Here is a 17,914-nt window from a genome sequence, read left to right as displayed (position 1 = left end):
AGTTGAGTATAAGCCAGCAGTGTGGTGGCATGGCTCATGTTCAGTTTGCCTTCTGAGCTATATCAACAGAAATATAGTTTCCAAATCAAAGAATGGAAACATTTTGCTTTGTTTTAAATTGGTCAAATGATACCCTAGACCAGGGGAGGTTTTCAAATTTGACAGCTTTAAGACTTGTGGACTTCAAGTCCCAGAATTCCTCCTCCAGTCATGTTAGCTCAGGAATTCTGGGAGTTGAAGTCCACAAGTCTTAAACTTGCCAAGTTTGAAGACCCTTGCCCTTGACACTATACTTTGAGAAGGTTCAGACAAACTAAAACTGATTCAGAAAAAGAAAATTAAGATGATCCAAGGTCCAGTAACTAAGTACTGTTAGGAGAGATTGGAGGAACTGGATATGTTTGTTTTCCAAAATGATTTGAAGATTGGTGGACCCAAGAACATTATCCAAATAATCAAAAAAGAATGTCACATAAACATTCTGAAGCAAATGTTGCTTTCTCTTATTCCACAGTGTAGAACACAGAATGATGAATTTAAATTATAGGAAGCCAGATAAGAATAAGACCAGTTTTATAGTAGAAACAACAGCACAAAGAGGATGTAGTTGTTGGTCAAGAAGAGGCTGAGGTCTCTGGAATTCTTCAAGATGGATACCTGAAGTAAATAATGGATTTGACATGGCATAAATTATCTCTTCCAGCTCTAAGATTCTCCTGCTTGTTCATTGTGTAAAAAAAAAACCCAGCCAACACGAAATATTTTACTAGAACTTTTAAATGCACTTAGGACATTTCCATTTTGTATACTAACCTACTCTTTTAAGAGCAATGTTAGAAATGTATAGATGTCAAGGGAAAACTTTTTTTACTCATTTAAGGTCAGTGTTTTGCTAAAGTACTGTATGTTTGCAAAAATATGCATATTATTAATTTTGTTATATTCTATTAATATTTTCTTCGGTGAAATTTTCACTGATTTCTGGAGAACTTGGAGGAGGAGGAAATCAGATCATTAGACAAACAACAAATGGGATTAGAGGGTTAGGGTTAGGAAATCTGTCATTTTTACTGTTTGTCAATCATAACATTAAATTTTTTTTTCCAGTACTCTAGTTATTGCTTGAAAAACTGCAGCTGCTGAAATGTCTTTGGCACAAGTACTAAAAGTACAGGAACCATGCTCTGTTTGCATTTGGTCATCTTACTCAACACACTACACAGTGAGGAGTTATTAGAAAAATCTTTGCAGAGTGTTAGTTATGTTACAGCTGGACAGATTTCCTTTATTAGATCATCTAATTATTCCCCAAACATTATTTAATTATCAGGTATGTGGATAAACTGACTTTTTAAATTTCTTTTTTTAATTGAAAATTAATTGGAAAAAAAAAGCTTTTAAAGAAAGATAATTAAACAAATATGTGAAGAAACAAGGCCATGTGCAGTTTCATTTTATGTGTAAATTATACGTGGGCCCAAAGGAGATGCAGATGATACAGTTTACGTTCCCATTAGCATTTCAATGGAAAATAGGCTTTCTCCCGAATCAGTGCAAAATGCTGCCGACTAAGCTGCCCTTACCAGGCTGTAATATAAAAAAATGAGAGCAAAAAGTAAGAGAATGCCATAAAAACTAATCTGATTAGAATTCTAAATTATTTGAGGGCTATTGGAAGGACTGCCTTCCCCCAATCACATCTTTCTGTACCATCAGGTCTGCAAAAGTTAAAAGTCTGCTCTACTAAGAAATGTCATCCGAGGAGATCTAAAAGGAGAACATTTTCTGCCATAGCACCTGTCCTTTGGATTATCTTTCCCCGAGAAATTAGAATGGTCCTGACCCTCTTAGCTTTCTGGAAGGTCCAAAGACCTTTGCTATTACGTTTGGAGATCTGGAAGTGGAATGGAACCTCAGCCATGGTTGCACTGTTTATAAACTGGATGGTATTCTCCTGCAGATTATATTTTCAATACTTCTATACCTTAGTTTCTTCTCATTTTTCTCTTTCTGAAAGAGAAATATATTTGGATGCTTCACATTTTTGCAATATAATCATAGAATTGGAAATAACTTTATAAATATCTAGTGCAAACTTTTATTCCCTTAAGGACCTACTGAAGCATTTTGGACCAGTCATTTGAAGACCTTCAATGAAAGGGATCATTTCTTTATGATGCAACTGGTTGATAGGTCTTATACACCATTTTTTTGTGACAAACCCATGCATGCTGCCTCTTGTTAATTGCTGCAATCTTATCCAAGTGCTCACAAATATGCTATTTAACATTTGCTCTAGGACCTTGCCAAATATATTAATCAAGCTGACAGGTCTGTCCTTTCCTGGATCCTCCTCCTTCCCTTTATTGAAGATACAAGCATTTGGTCTCCTCCAGTCTTCTACAACTTTGTCAATTCTCTAGCATTTTTCAAAGAATTAGCAGTTCTACAATCTACAGTCACCTCTACTACTGCCTGCAACAGAGGTGGGTTTCAAAGTAGTTTACCACCGGTTTGGTGGGCGTGGCTTGGTGGGCTCACTTTGAGCTTACGTACACACTTTGTGCACACAAAGAGGTTTTCCTACTCACCTCCTGCAATCCTGCACTCTCCTTGTAGCTTCAGTAGCTGACGCACAACAATCTGCTCTGCCGCCCAAAGCAGGTGCACTTCAAAAGCAGGGAATAAAAGTCAGTATAGAAGCCTGGGCAGGCAGATGGGCCAAACAGCTGTTTGTCAGAGAGAACCAGTTCGGTCTCCATTGATCTTCAGTGCTACCGATACTCCAGAACTGGGACAAACCAATAGAATAGCACCACTGACCTATACTAGTGTATAATTTATCTGGCCCTAGACACTACATTCTTTCAAAATATCTAAGGGTTCTTTGACCTTTTTCAGATCTATCCTGAGCTGTAGTACTCCATTTCCACTGATGGCAAAAGAATACCCCAGTAGGGATTGTTTCAGTTCTGGGAAAAGACAGTTGAAAATATAAATTAAAATATTCTGTCTTCTTACTATCACCAACTACCAGTTTACCACTTTTTTCTTCACAACATATTTACAACCTATTTTTCTTCCTTTTTTGTTTCTAACCCACTCAAACATTTTTGTTTTGAGCATTTATTACAAGCCTTAGCTCGCAATAGTGGTGAATATCTGTAGCTTGGGTGTAGGATGAGGGTGAAGGTTCATTCTCTGAGCTTGTGGGTTGGTTTCAGAATGTTTAGTTACCAGGCTAGGTAACATCTTCAGTGGAGTTTAGTCTGAGTTCATCCAAAGTTGGCATAATCTTTATAATTTCTCAATTATATTTTTCTTTGGTAATAGACCCATCCTTCTATTTTGTCTACATTTAATTTTTTATTAGTATTGATTTGAGTATTTTAGACTGCTCTGCATATGTCTACACTAATATCCTTATATATCTCCTATTTTCAAATCTGGTAGGATTTGCTTGTATTCAGGTGTTCAATCTTTTGTTTAGCAGAATTTGTTATCCTTCTCAGATACTTTTCTCCTACACCATTTTCAGTTAATTGGATCTGATTTTCTTTCCATATGAATTCACAAAACTCCAGTTTACAAGTGTCTTTTCTTCTGTCCTATTCTTAATATCAAGAACACAGTAATACAGTCCACTTCTTTCTTCTATATTCATTCCTCAACCAATTATTCTTCATTGGTTGGAAAGTCAGTACTGGTTGATAGCAACAAGTTACTTATATAGAGTTGTTTGCTCCATTTCTTAGATTTTTTTTTTTTTTACTACATGATGGTTTGGTATTTGGGGATATAGAATTTTCCACAAGATATAATTTATACAACTATGCAGGCTTTGCATGAAATGGAAGAGATTTCAGAATGCAAAGAAATTCTTTGGAGCTATTGCTTTTTTTAAAAAACAATCAAAATCCAAAAATGGATATTGCTGCTTTAAGGAGTCAACTCATTAAAAATATGATTGATATACAACTCATTAAACCAGTCACTTTTTCAAACTCATATGAAAGCCAAAAATAACATGCAGCTGCTTGAGTTCCTACAGGTTCTGAGGTGCCTCTTTCAAATCATTTTCAAAATCAATAGAGAAAGAAAACAGAATACAGAAAGAGAAGGCAGACTGAAGAAAATAGTGGTGCTGATAGTGTTTGTGTTATTCAAATGAAACTTCTAGTCACACATCTTTCAGAAAATTAAAGAAGACCTTATCTCTATCTCATAATCACAGGAAACAAGATAGGTGAGAAAGTATAGGAGCCATCCATCTCTACTTGCTATCTATTTTTAATATTACTGATGCATTTGGATTATAAATCTAGTTTTTTATTTTCTATTTTATTATTGCTTATGACTTGAGAACATTTGCAATGGACTATAAATATATCAAATGGATAAATGTTTAATGGCTACCTTAGATTGAAGGCAAGAAATTCATGAAGTTTTCATTCCAAAGTAGAAACATATAAAATCTGCTCATTTTATTGTTTCCTCATATTGCACTGGATCACAGCAACTACGAAGTTACCTGTCTGTCAGTACAGGCAAAAATTTTGCAAAAACATTACTACTATTCACCTGTCTTGTAAGTTATTTATTTTTATGTTTAAGAATTTTGATTATGCTTACTACTGAAACAACTCTTACCACCAAGTCCTCTCTTGCTTTTCATTTATGCTATTTAAAAAGCACACACACACACACACACACACACACACACACACACACACACCCTTCCCAACACTGGCAACTGGAGGTGACAATGCAGAATTGATTTAAATTAATTCACTGAGATTCCAGTATCCTACAAATGATAAAAATGAAACTAAAAAGTCAGACAATATATCATTGACACTCTTGGGTAGATTTTAAGACATTTATTATTGCTCATGTTCTACACTTCTGAATGAAGGCCTGTAACTATCTAAATGGAATATTATATTTTTGAGCCTTTCCAAATCTCTAAATCTCTTCAAGAATCCAAATTATCTTAACATGATTATACTTTATATGTTGCTTCATGGGGACACCTTAGTATGCCTAAATGCATTGTTTGTAGTATTTATGTAATAATATAAACTGCAATGAAGTGAAGTAATATATCATAAAGTTCTTCAAAAAATGTGGAAAGTGACAATAACATTTGGTATGATGATGACATCTAATACCAAAATGTTTTCTGTACTTATTACAAACAGCATTAGACATCAGATCTGAAGGAGAAGCTGTGGCTTGACATACTTTCTCAGCAAGAATTTTTTATTTATTTATTTTTTTGGAAAAGATGTGTCTGAATGTGGTATGGCCATTTCAAAGAATTGAAATACGAAGCCAAAAGAACCTCTCCCTTCTTGTGCATCTTCTTTCCATTTTTTTAAGTTCCATTTTCAGTTCTTCTAAGAGTGATACCATTTTAAAGACTTTTAAACAACCACCCGGTTAATTTTAGTCATCCAGATGCAAAAAACAAAAATCACCAAGTAATCCAAATAATCCAAGGCTGGTTCTTTCTTTCTGCTTCTTTTTTCCACTTTCTCTTCCTAGGGTTCTATTATTTTGTTACCAAGTTTCAATTAAGATGTATCTTTGAGGAATCTTGTTGAAATTTCACTGTAAGTTCCTTTTAGTTACAGTTCCATTCCTTAGTTCCGGGCAGTCTCCTCCATTTTTCCAGATCCTGCCCTTTTATTCTTTTTTTTTTCTCCTTTCCTGCTTTTAAAAACGTTTAAATATCCAGAAATCTTTATTATCCCTTTGACCTTTATTTTCAGCTTAGATATTAATGTCAAAGTGGATTTTTTTCAATTTCTTGCTTAAGTCTCTTAGCTGTCAGTATAAGGAAGGGAAGAAAAAAACAACCTAATCCTTTCCCTTCTCTCTCTCCTTCGCAGCTTCAAAATCTTCTTTGGGAACAATGTTATTAAATTTAAATTCCAGGGTACCTTATTTGTTGCTTTTGCTGTTTGACCTGGTCAACCAAAACTTTCTCTTCTTATCTTCCTCCTGCACATTCTTTTCTGGTCGAGTTCTTCTTTGTGGTGGCCATTTCTGATCACTGCTACAAGCGCCTTTGGAAAAGGGAGTAATGGCCAGCTGGGGAGGAGAGATGCGGCTCTCCTCAACCCTGCAGGCAGTCTCCCTCTTCTTCACCACCTCTATGGGGTGGCTTAGCCCCGAAATGAGCCGGCTCGGGGCGCTCCAGCGGCAAGCACAGATCGAAGCCTCACAGAGACGAGGTTTCGGTCTGTCCCCGAAGAAGCTCACACTGGAAGTCCCCTGGAATGGTAACTTTTGCAAAACACTTTTTTTTCCTCTTAAACATATATCGGGCCTCTTGAATTAAATTATCTTTGTTTTAATTTGTAATATTAATCTTGACAAATGTTATTGGATGGCTCACATCTGGCTTTTTTTTTTTTACTTTTATCTAATTGTTGTGATGCTTTTGCTGTCCTATTGCTCATGTTAGATAGATAATAGATAGATGGAGGGATGGAGGAATGGATAGATAGATGATAGATAGATAGATAGATAGATAGATAGATAGATAGATAGATAGATAGATAGATAATAGACAGATGGACAGGAAAAGTTAGATATCTTGAGTATTGTGCTTAATGAGGGAAGGTATAAACTATTTGATCCCTATACTTGCTACTGCTCTTTCATCTAACCCTGCACATGCTCCATGCAGAGCAATCTAATCCTAGTACATGAAATGCAAATATTCTAAATCCATATGCAAATAAATAGGATTTAGACTATACAGCTCCTCAAACAGTGAGTGTTTTAGTAAAAAGACCTTCACTGCCTGTAATAAAGGTCATATGGTTACCCTATATTGCCAGAAAAATGACTTTTCAAAAATGCTTTTTATTGCAAGAAGCATGATTTTGAATATGATCAATGTGAATGGGGAGAATGAGGTCAGAGGTTTGCATAAAGAAAAGAAAAGAAAAAAGAAAAGAAAAAAAAGGAATATTCAAACACTCATTTAGCATCCTGCATGATATGTTGCTATATCATTAAAAAGACCAATATTTCACAGATATCTAAATCTCATAGTTTTCATAAATTTGTTCTCAATGACAAGAAAGTAACCTGATTTGAAGCTTGACCTACCAAACATGCATTTGATTACTAGATCCAATTTAATTGGAGTTCATTAGCTCTGTAACTCTTTAATAGAATACATCTTAATTTCATCTTATAGATTTAAAAAAAAAATAGGAAGGAACATTGTTTTTTAATTTCATGGCCTTTGAAAGAAGCATTAATTGAGGCAGCTTAGCCATTTTAGTGTTAGACAGGGTAAATATTGATTTATGAAAATATGATTAGAACATCTTCTAAAAGGAAAAAAGAAAGATGTGAAGAAATAGGTTATAGGGTATAAAACATCACCTGAACCTCAGTTTGTGAGATTGTATAAGGACAAGATTTTTGTAAAAGTATTTTGCCCTTTCTTAATTTGCATGAGTTTTCTTTTCACAGCTGAATTCTAAGTTACCAGAAGAGGAGGATGATATGTATCCAGTTGCTTTTGGCATTACTTCTAAAAAGCACTGCAGGCTGCAAGGAGAAGGCCAAGTTTGTTTCTTTAACTACAAAAATCACTAGAGTCTAGGCAGTTTTCAATAATAAAAATATGAAAAAGCAAATGTAAAGATAAAGGCTTCCCCTGTCCAGTCATGTCCAATTCTAAGAGTGCGGTGCTTATCTCCATTTTTTACCTGATGGAGCCAGCATTGTCCAAAGACATTTTCTGTGTTATGTGGCCAGCAGGATTATATGTCACTGTTTCCTCACCACTGAAGTGATACCTATATATCTATTGCATGCTATTGAACTGCTAGTTGAGCAGGAGGTAGGGCAAGTAATGGGAGCCCACCTTATTGCATGGCTCTTGAGTCTTGAACTTGGGCTGTTAGCTTTCCAGCTGACAACTCAGACATCATGCCCCTTATGAAAATGTATATCTAATGACCTCAAGGTTTAGCAAACTACGTTCTCTACTACTTACTGCTAAAGATTCCCCATTCTGAAGGCTTTGCAAAAGAGCAGAGAACTACAGTATTTCTATAGCATTTCAGAGTAACAAAAGGGTTGGGGGGATTCTGACTTCAGGACGACAGAATTCCAAATAAGGGGGTGCTGCTGAGAAGACCATCCGATAACCTAAACTTTTCAGAAGGTAAGTACTGACAATACTTTTTCGTAACTGAATGTGATGGTTGGGCAGATTCCATCTGAAGCAGATGGTCTTGAATGTAACATGGACAACTTTTACCTATCTGGGCAATCATGTTTCGATAGCCTGGTTTTTGAGACAATTTTTCCCATGTTCTATTTCACTATTGCATAAACATAGCTTTTGACAAGGCAATAAAAAAGGAAATGGCATTGTTCAGTATTTTTGAAAATTTATTACATTGTCTGATAGAGATATTTTTAAAAAAACTAAAAGGGGGAAAAAGAAAAAGAATCACACACACCCTTAATTTGTAATCTACTTTAATCACTAGTAGGTATGTAGTTAGCATTATCACTACTGTATTACTTTTTGTTGTTTTGTTAATTCTTTCAAACAAACATATACACACACATACAAACACCCAAACAGTGAGATATACACATACTCATATACATATCCTGAGTATGTGTGGAGGTGGCCCCATTATATTAGTATATGTTCATTTAACCCCTCATTATATGGGACTATCATAAAAATTCCAATTAATTTCTGGAATCATATTTTTAAAAGACTGCATATCACTCAGTTTTATAACAAATGCAGAAAACGACTGCATTTGGACATTAATGGAGCCCAAACAGAACCACTGAGGAGATTTTCTTAAGTAGCAAAAACATTCTAAAATATGGAAAACTGGATTTAGTCATGTCAGTTTGTTCCAATTGCCGCATGTGCTTGGAGAAGAACTGAATTGAAATAAATTAATAAAATTATGAATAAAGGAATTTCTCACCTGTCCTCATTTTCACATTAAGAAGGAAGAAAATAATCTGATATTCATTTGGTTGTGAACCAATTTCACTAGGCTAAGCAATTTCTCCTTCCATTCTTTCTTTAATTCTTCTTGCCCTCTTTCTTTTTTCTAAACAGCAATGAAAAGCACAACTTTGTGCCATTGCAATTATTAACAACACAGGATTCATCCTTATTAGTCCTAGAGGCAAAGGGTTAATGAGTTAAGTGCACCAATTCAATTAAGCCACCTCTTTCCTTTAGTGAACATAAATTTCAACCTGATCACTTCAACATCTCTTTTAAATACATTACCTTTGGCACTATTTAGTAATAGAATAAATTGGATCTGGAGGAAGGGGGAAAATTAATGCCTTCTTAGGGTTTAAGCATTTGTGTACTTCATTTGCCCCCCAGTAAAATAAATAAAAGGAGAGTTTAGAACAAGGAATATAATTGTGGAGGCATTGGCTGGAGATCCTAACTCTTTCTGCAAGTAGCTACCTGGAATCATTCTTCTTATAATAGACTAGTTTCATCTCCTTTATAAAACATTAAAGGACCCTGGTGTTGAGAAACATATTGCTTTATTTAGGGTTTGGATCAGGGGTGGGATTCAAATTTTTTTAACAACTGGTTCTGTGGGCATGGCTTAGTTGGTGGGCATGGCTTGGTGATAATTTGGCTGTGTGGACATGGCTTGGTGGTCATGTTATTGGCTGGGTGTGGCCAACTCAATATCACTCACATCGAGGCACGCATGTCCTCGCCTAGTGTCTCATGATGGTGGGGATGCTGCAACAGCCGTAAGTGTAAAAAATGGACATAAGTCACTTTTTTCAGTGCCATTGTAATTTTGAATGGTCACTCTACACAAGCAAAGTACCAGCAAAGGAGGGGGAAAAAATTCAAGAGAAGTTCCTGAGACAGGAAGTCTAGTCCTGCCAAGAATGTAATAAGGGTTAACGGAGAAGCAGTTTCTGTAAGCAACACCAGAATGTTTCCTTCCTGCCTTCCTTACAGGATTAGGCCAGTAATTTCTTCTAACAACTGGTTCTCTGAACTGCTTAGAATGTTAACAACCAGTTCCAGCGAATAGGTGCGAACTGGTAGAATCCCACCCCTGGTTTGGATGAAAAAAATGCCCTTTGTGTGACATCTCTTTGATAGTGAATTGGGGATTGGGAGTTTTTGTCTGAAGACCTGGCTATGTTGTCAGGCCTGGGGTTCCCTGGCAACTGGAGTCTTGCTCAGATTAAATTAGAATTATTTATTGGCCAAGTGTGATTGGACATACAAGGAATTTGTCTTGGTGCAAATGCTTTCAGTGTACATTCATCAAGAGTCAAGAATCATCAGGTACAACACTTAATAATAGACATAGGATACAATAAGCAATCAAATCATACTAGGAAACAGTCAATATAAATCATAAGGATACAAGCGACAAAGTTACAGTTATACAGCCACAAGTGGGAGGGGATGGATGATAAGGAGTGATGACAAGATTAATAGTAATAGTAGTGCAGACTTTGTAAATAGTTGAACAGTGTTGAGGGAATTATTTGTTTAGCAGAGTGATGGCATTTGGGAAAAAACTGTCCTTGTGTCTAGTTGTTCTGGGGCGCAGTGTTCTATAGTGTCATTTTGAGGGTAGGAGTTGAAACAGTTTATGTACAGGATGTGAGAGATCTGTAAATATTTTCACAGCCCTCTTTTTGACTCATGCAGTGTACAGGTCCTTGATTAAAGGCAGGTTGGTAATAATTGTTTTTTCTGCAGTCCTAATTATCCTCTGAAGTCTAAGTCTGTCCTGTTGGGTTGCAGAACCAAACCAGACAGTTATAGAGGTGCAGATGACAGACTCAATAATTCCTCTGTAGAACTGTATCAGCAGCTCCTTCGGCAGTTTGAGTTTTCTGAGTTGGCACAGAAAGAATATTCTTTGTTGTGTTTTTTTATGATGTTTTTGATGTTAGGTGTCCATTTTAGGTCTTGTGATATGATAGAACCTAGACATTTGAAGGTCTCTACTGTTGATACTGTGTTGTCTAGTATTGTAAGAGATGGTAGTATAGGAGGGTTTCTTCTAAAGTCTACCACAATTTCTACGGTTTTGAGTGTGTTCGGTTCCAGATTGTTCCGGTTACACCATGAAGCAAGTTGTAAAACCTCCTGTCTGTATGGCTCTGTTGTTGAGATGGCCATTTTATCTTCCCTTTTCTATGGTCTGCATTTTTCATTTTTATATTTATTAAAATGGATGTGTATATTTTATATTTGTTTTGGTTTTTTTTTTCATTTTTAATCTGATTGTTATGTGCTGCCTAGAGTTGCTTTTGATGAAATAGGGGGTATATAAATTTAATAGCTAGATAGCAATAGCAGTTAGACTTATATACTGCTTTATAGTGCTTTACAGTACTCTCTAAGCAATTTACGATGTCAGCATAGTGCCTCCCAACAATCTGGGTCTTCATTTCACAGACCTCAGAAGAGTAGAAGGCTGAGTCAACCTTGAGCCAGGCAGGATTTAACTTCAGGCTTTAGGGCCAAGTTACCATCATGCCACCATGGCCAGATAGATTAGATAGATGATAGATAGATGATAGATAGATAGATAGATAGATAGATAGATAGATAGATAGATAGATAGATAGATAGATGATAGGGAGAGAGAGAGAGAGAGAGAGAGAGAGAGAGAGAGAGAGAGAGATGAGAAAGAGAGAGAGAGACAGACAGACAGACAGATGAGAGATAGACAGAGAAATAATAGTTGCTGTATTTTCTCCAGGGGGGTGGAGGAGGAGGGCTCTTGTTGTGTATAATCATAGTCATTCTCTTCCCCATTCGCATGCCAGAGTACAGTTATTTGATATATTTCCTAAGATATCAGTTTCAATCCACTATCTACCAAGATTATAAAATACCACTTTTGTGCTTATATCTCTACAGAACCTTCACTTAAATAAAACCAGTCCCAAACTTTTATTTCTGCTGAGAATTCAGAGTATTGTCTTCTGAGTAGATTTCTGAAATGTGTTATAACTTGGTAAATAAGAAAAGCCAATCAAAGCTGTGACAATCATAAAGCAGTACCTGTGTGTATTTTTGATTCAAGCATACTCATAAAGGATGCAATGATTCATAAAGTGTTCATAATAATCCCTGATGCAGAGAGGAAAGGAGCAGCTTTGGAATATTACAGAAGAGTATGATGTGTACAAAGAATAGGAATGTTAATAGCTTGAGGACAATATTTCATGTATGGAAAATCACACACAGAGACATGTATATGTATATGTGTATGTATATGTATATATATATGTATATGTGTGTGTGTGTGTGTGTGTGTGTGTGTATGTATGCAGGTCTTGGCGTGTTCGGGTCTTTTACCGTGTAAGACTGTCTACTATTGACCTCACCCCTTTCCTAAGAGGTCTGTAGGGGGCGTGCATAAGCGCACCAACGTGCCTACCGTCCCTGTCCTATTGTTTCTCTTATTCTTTTATTTTTCATATATGTACCCATTTCATGTATTCACAACTATGTATACTCTTATACTTATTATCTTGTAAACAATTGGCAAATCAAATAAATAAATAAATAAATAAAATAAAAATAAAGATTGAGAGTATCTTGGCACACACACACACACACACACACACACATATCCATCTCTATCCACATGCAAACATCACTCTAATAATCATAACTATTTTTATATTTCCAAATATTGCTAAATCTTTTGGCTTAATAAATGAATCATGCATGTATATTGCTCAAACTAACTCCACACTACATTTAGTTTCATTAAAAAGGGGAGTTTTACATTAATACACAGCATTATTTGTTTAGTGTGTTCATATTCAAGGAAACCTCCAACAAACTCTTTATATTTTCAGAGTCTGGCATGTTAGAAAGACAGTCATCTGTGACCAGTGTCAGTAAGCGTGTTAATAGGGTGTTTGACGGCTCCTCTGGAAGATTTTCAGGGCAGCTGCATGATTGGTTCATGAAGCATTTCATTTGATATTATGAGTGACAAGGAATCTGGAAGTGGGACTAGAAAAATACTTTCAATCTATAAAGACAGCTTAGGTTTTGTCTTTCCCCAACACTAGACCTTATTCAGGGTCATATATACCAGCATAGTTTTGTCATATGTGTTACTCTGCATTGTGGAACAATTTCAGATGGCACTCCTTATCTTTAAAACAATCTGACAGCCTCTATAGCTGGCTTGGATGATTTTATAGCTTATCAAGGAGGAAGACATTAATAATGAGTCCAGGTGCCTCCATTTTTCAATCCTGCTCCATCTGTTATCTTATCAACCCTAGGAAAACTTGGGGTTTGAACTAGTCAAATAGCTACCATAATTATACCACTTCAGTGTATGGATGAGGGTTGTAACACAGAATACTTTTTTGGTCTCCATATAATAACAAATGCAGGTCCACACACCTTAAAAAGCTAGATGTATAGTAAAAGGGACCAGCCTACTTACTTCCTGCCCTTTTCGGTAAAAAATAATCTTTTTTACAATTTCTGATGAATTCTAAATTCTGACAGTCCATTTCAATGCAGCAAGCCAATTCCTCCAAAAGTTTAGAATAGAATAACAGAGTTGGAAAGGATCTTGGAGGTCTTCTAGTCCAACCCCCTGCCTAGGCAGGAAACCCTACACCACTTCAGACAAATGGTTATCCAACATTTTTTTTTAAAAAAATCAAGTGTTGGAGCATTCACAACTTCTGGAGGCAAGTTCTAGACCTTGAGGCTGTTTTATTTATTTATTTATTTATTTGATTTGCCAATTGTTTACAAGATAATAAGTATAAGAGTATACATAGTTGTGAATACATGAAATGGGTACATATATGAAAAATAAAAGAATAAGAGAAACAATAGGACAGGGACAGTAGGCATGTTGGTGCGCTTATGCACGCCCCCTACAGACCTCTTAGGAAAGGGGTGAGGTCAATAGTAGACAGTCTAAGGTTAAAGTTTTTGGGGTTTGGGGAAGAAACTACAGAGTCAGGTAGAGTATTCCAGACATTGACCACTCTATTGCTGAAGTCGTATTTCCTGCAATCAAGTTTGGTGCGGTTTACTTTGAGTTTGTATCTATTGTGTGCTCTTGTGTTGTTATGGTTGAAGTTGAAGTATTCACTGACAGGTAGGACATTGCAATGTATGATTTTATATACCATGCTTAAGTCAGACCGAAGACGGCGTAATTCAAGGTTTTCTAGTTCTAGAATTTCAAGTCTGGTGGCATAAGGTATTCTACAACGTTTTGAGGGTTTTGCAATATCCTTTCTGCATTGCAGTAAATACAACTTTACATAGCATTCAAAATGTGGTCATTTGTCAGATGAATAATTTATTTCAAAAGGTCACTTAAGGGAGTTGATGGAAGTTTGGTGGAAGTTACCCACCAAATTTCACAAATCATGTTTTAAGCATGATTTTTTTTAAAGACTGTAGTCCTGTGCTCTAATCATTTTTGATTATTTTTTTTGGTCTTCTTCCTATGGAATTACTTTCTTTAATGAATACTCAATAGGCCATTTAAGTTCATTATGCCCTTGTCCATGCAAGTGAGTCTCAGGAACACATAATAGAGATTGAAAAAGCACAAACCACTTAGCAAGGCCTCTTCAGCCCCCTGAGGGTCAGTAATGACTTCAAAGGACATTACAGTTACTCATTCTGTGGTCTACCTGGCCTGAGAAAGATTGTGATGGGATTAGCCTGCCCTCAAATAAGGCTTGAAACCACCAAAGGAGATGAGGGAATATGCAATGTCCAGAGGCTTGGGAATAGACAATGTCCAGAGGGTGTTGCAATGAAGGGCTAGGCAAAAGAGATGCTCATTTCAAGCTTTAGCCAGTTAATGAGCATGAAATGGACCTAATGACTTAAGTGAGCAACCTGGATTTTATCTCCACAGGGTTTTCTCTGCTCAGGAGGACTATTAGAGGGCATATGGTGTTTGCAACCTATAGTATGTGACTCTGAATCCAAGGGCAAGAGGCAAGAGAGTGTCATGGGAGCAATTTATTTACTCCAATCTTAACCAACTTGGCAAATCTCGCAGTTCAGCTTTGGCAACTGAAGATTCAAATAGGAAGGTTTCTGGTTTGAGAAAACCTTCTTTTGCCGAGCACCAAAACTGTCTCCCAAAATGCTATTCATTTTTATCACAGGATGTCTAGTTCAATCACATTTCATTTGTTTGCTTTTGGCTTGGTGGGTTTCATGTGTTGACTTTTAGTGAGGCACATGAATTCTCATATGTGACTTGAATTTGGATTTTTACCATTTTTTTTTGTGTATTTGCTACTTTGTATACCGAATAGCTTCCCTATTGTGCATTGGGCTGTAATGGAATTATTAAACTTTTCCTTAGTACTGAAAGTAACTTATAAATAGAGAAGAAACATGGCTAACTGCTTTCAGTTAGATATGATCGTTCTGGCATATCCCCCAGGCAGGTATTAGGGCCTTAGTATCTTGCCAGGTCCTGCATATGGTAGTACTTGGCGGGAGCTCCCACACTAAGTGGTAGGGTCCACAGCCTGTCACTTTAATTTTCCTGGACTGCCTGCAGCAATATTTAACATATTTAAAATGGCAGCTAGTAACTGTCTGCTGATGTCAGATAAATCCATGAACAGGAATCTCCTTGTCAAATATACCTTGAAATCTAAAGTGAACTGTGTATAAAACAACAGCTAAGGGCATAAATGTCAAACCATTAAGAGGTAGGAAGGGAGGAAATTAGCTTCAGCCTCCACTTTCCCATCTGTAATATGGGAATAAAAATTAGCTCTACTCAACAAGGATGTTGTACCGAGACAAAGAAGGGTAGTCTATTACTATTCAAGAAAGCACAATGTAAATGTTAAGCGATATAAATTTGAATTAGGGCAAATGAAGTAAGAATAAAACTAGTTCTTTTTTTTAAAAAAAAAAAAAGTTGAAATAATTCTTGCCTGTCAGTTCATGGCACATATTTATGTTGCAAAGGCTTTGCAAATCACTCTGCAATGTGAAATAAAAGGCAGTATGAAAAGCCAATAACTTTTTAAGGGATAAAATGCTTGCTTTGACTTAGAGAACTCTCGCGCTTTCCAGGGGGAACAGTAACCTCAGCCACCTTCACTATCACTGTGGCATTTCAGAACATTTTCTAGGAAGAGAAATAGAATAAATACCAAAACTGCTCAAGGTTTTTTTTTTCTCCATTGCACATTAACTACATTACTCTCAATACAAATAAGCACAGCAAGGAAATAAGGTCTAAAACATAACCTTCTTTTGTATGGTAAAGGTCAGTTCTCAGGGCACACATATAATCTATTTTATTTAAACGGATGTAATCTGCAGGTTCTGATGGTATTTATTTGCCTTCTCTTGCTCTCTCTTCTTTGTCACTTTCATTGTGGCTTCAGAATAAAAAAAAACACCTGGAAAACAGGAAATGTCTGTTCACATGTGAACTTTTCTGTGCTTTGCAAGAAGAATAAAAGTCCTGATGATCTTGAAGGTACCTTATTGTGCCCAGAATTGCAGAAAATATGTCAAGATATCTCTACCATTGTAAATTGAACCTGATTGTTTGGTGAAGTGTTTGGCTTCTCCCCAGCCTCATTTCTTTCCCTCCGATTTATATATTTAAAATGCCTGCTTCTCTTGTAAAACATGAATGGAAAAGGACAAACTCATATGGCAACACAAAACAATTAAAATAACATTGCATTAAAATAGGAAAAGTGAAACTTACTAGAGCTGCAGAAAATGTTATCAGGGTTGTATTTTAATGAGAACTTAATAATACATATTTATTGAACTAAATTTTCTGTTACAACATACAAAAATTATACATTATGGGAGATGAGGACAACTCGATGTTATACTGGAAAAAAATCACATCAATGTATATATTAAGAAAATGATAATCTAAGACTCCTAGGCCTAGTGATTTTTTATTTAAATATAGAACAACATTAACATATGGATCAATCAACAGTCCCAATACATACATATACATATACATATACATATACATATACATATACATATACATATACATATACATATACATATACATATACATATACATATACATATACATATACATATACATATACATACATACATACATACATACATACATACATACATACATACATACATATATATATATATATATATATATATATATATATATATATATGGCCTTCAGCTTTGTTCGGGTATTTTCCCACGTCATTATAGTTGTGCTTTTAAAGTTGTAGCAACGTTTCAGCAGAATCTCATCTGCCATCATCAGGCTTCTGTATTGTGTCCGTCTGTGAGTCAGACTTTTACAGTGGTTTCAGATTTAAATTTGGGGCAGCCTATTGCTGTGCCAGAATGGTTTTTTCTTCATCCTGATTGGTTGGGAGTCTTGGTCTGTGTTTATTGGTCTCGGAGTTTGCTGTGTTCTGCTTGATTGGTGTCTCTAATATCTTCTGTCTGTTTTTTGGCTCTTTTTGTATCTTGATTGGCTGGCAGCATTGTGTTACTTTATTGGAGATCTTTAGTGCAGCTTGGCTTCGGGTAAATGGACGGCTATCATTAGTTAGGAAGCTGGGTTTCATCTGGGTGCCTGGTTAGGGTGTGTTTGAGCTGGAGGTATCAGGGGGATCTGTTTGTGCCCAGGTGTTTGCCTGGCTTGTGGTGTGGAGATTTTTTTGTTTGTGAGTGCAGGCTTCCAAATGATTGACAGCCTGGTGGAATCATCTCTTCTGTTCATGCTTTCTGGTCTTTTTTCAATCTCTATGGCTTCTCTGATGATTCTGTGGCTGGAATTTTCTATAGTGGCTAGGGTTTTGGTGCCATTGAAGTTGATGCTATGACCTGTGGCTTCCA

The sequence above is a fragment of the Notechis scutatus genome, chromosome 1, assembly GCF_049901735.1.
Source record: "Notechis scutatus isolate UNSWTSFEM ecotype Mainland chromosome 1, rNotScu1.2, whole genome shotgun sequence".
Lineage (NCBI taxonomy): Eukaryota > Metazoa > Chordata > Lepidosauria > Squamata > Elapidae > Notechis > Notechis scutatus.
This window is presented reverse-complemented; position numbering follows the sequence as displayed.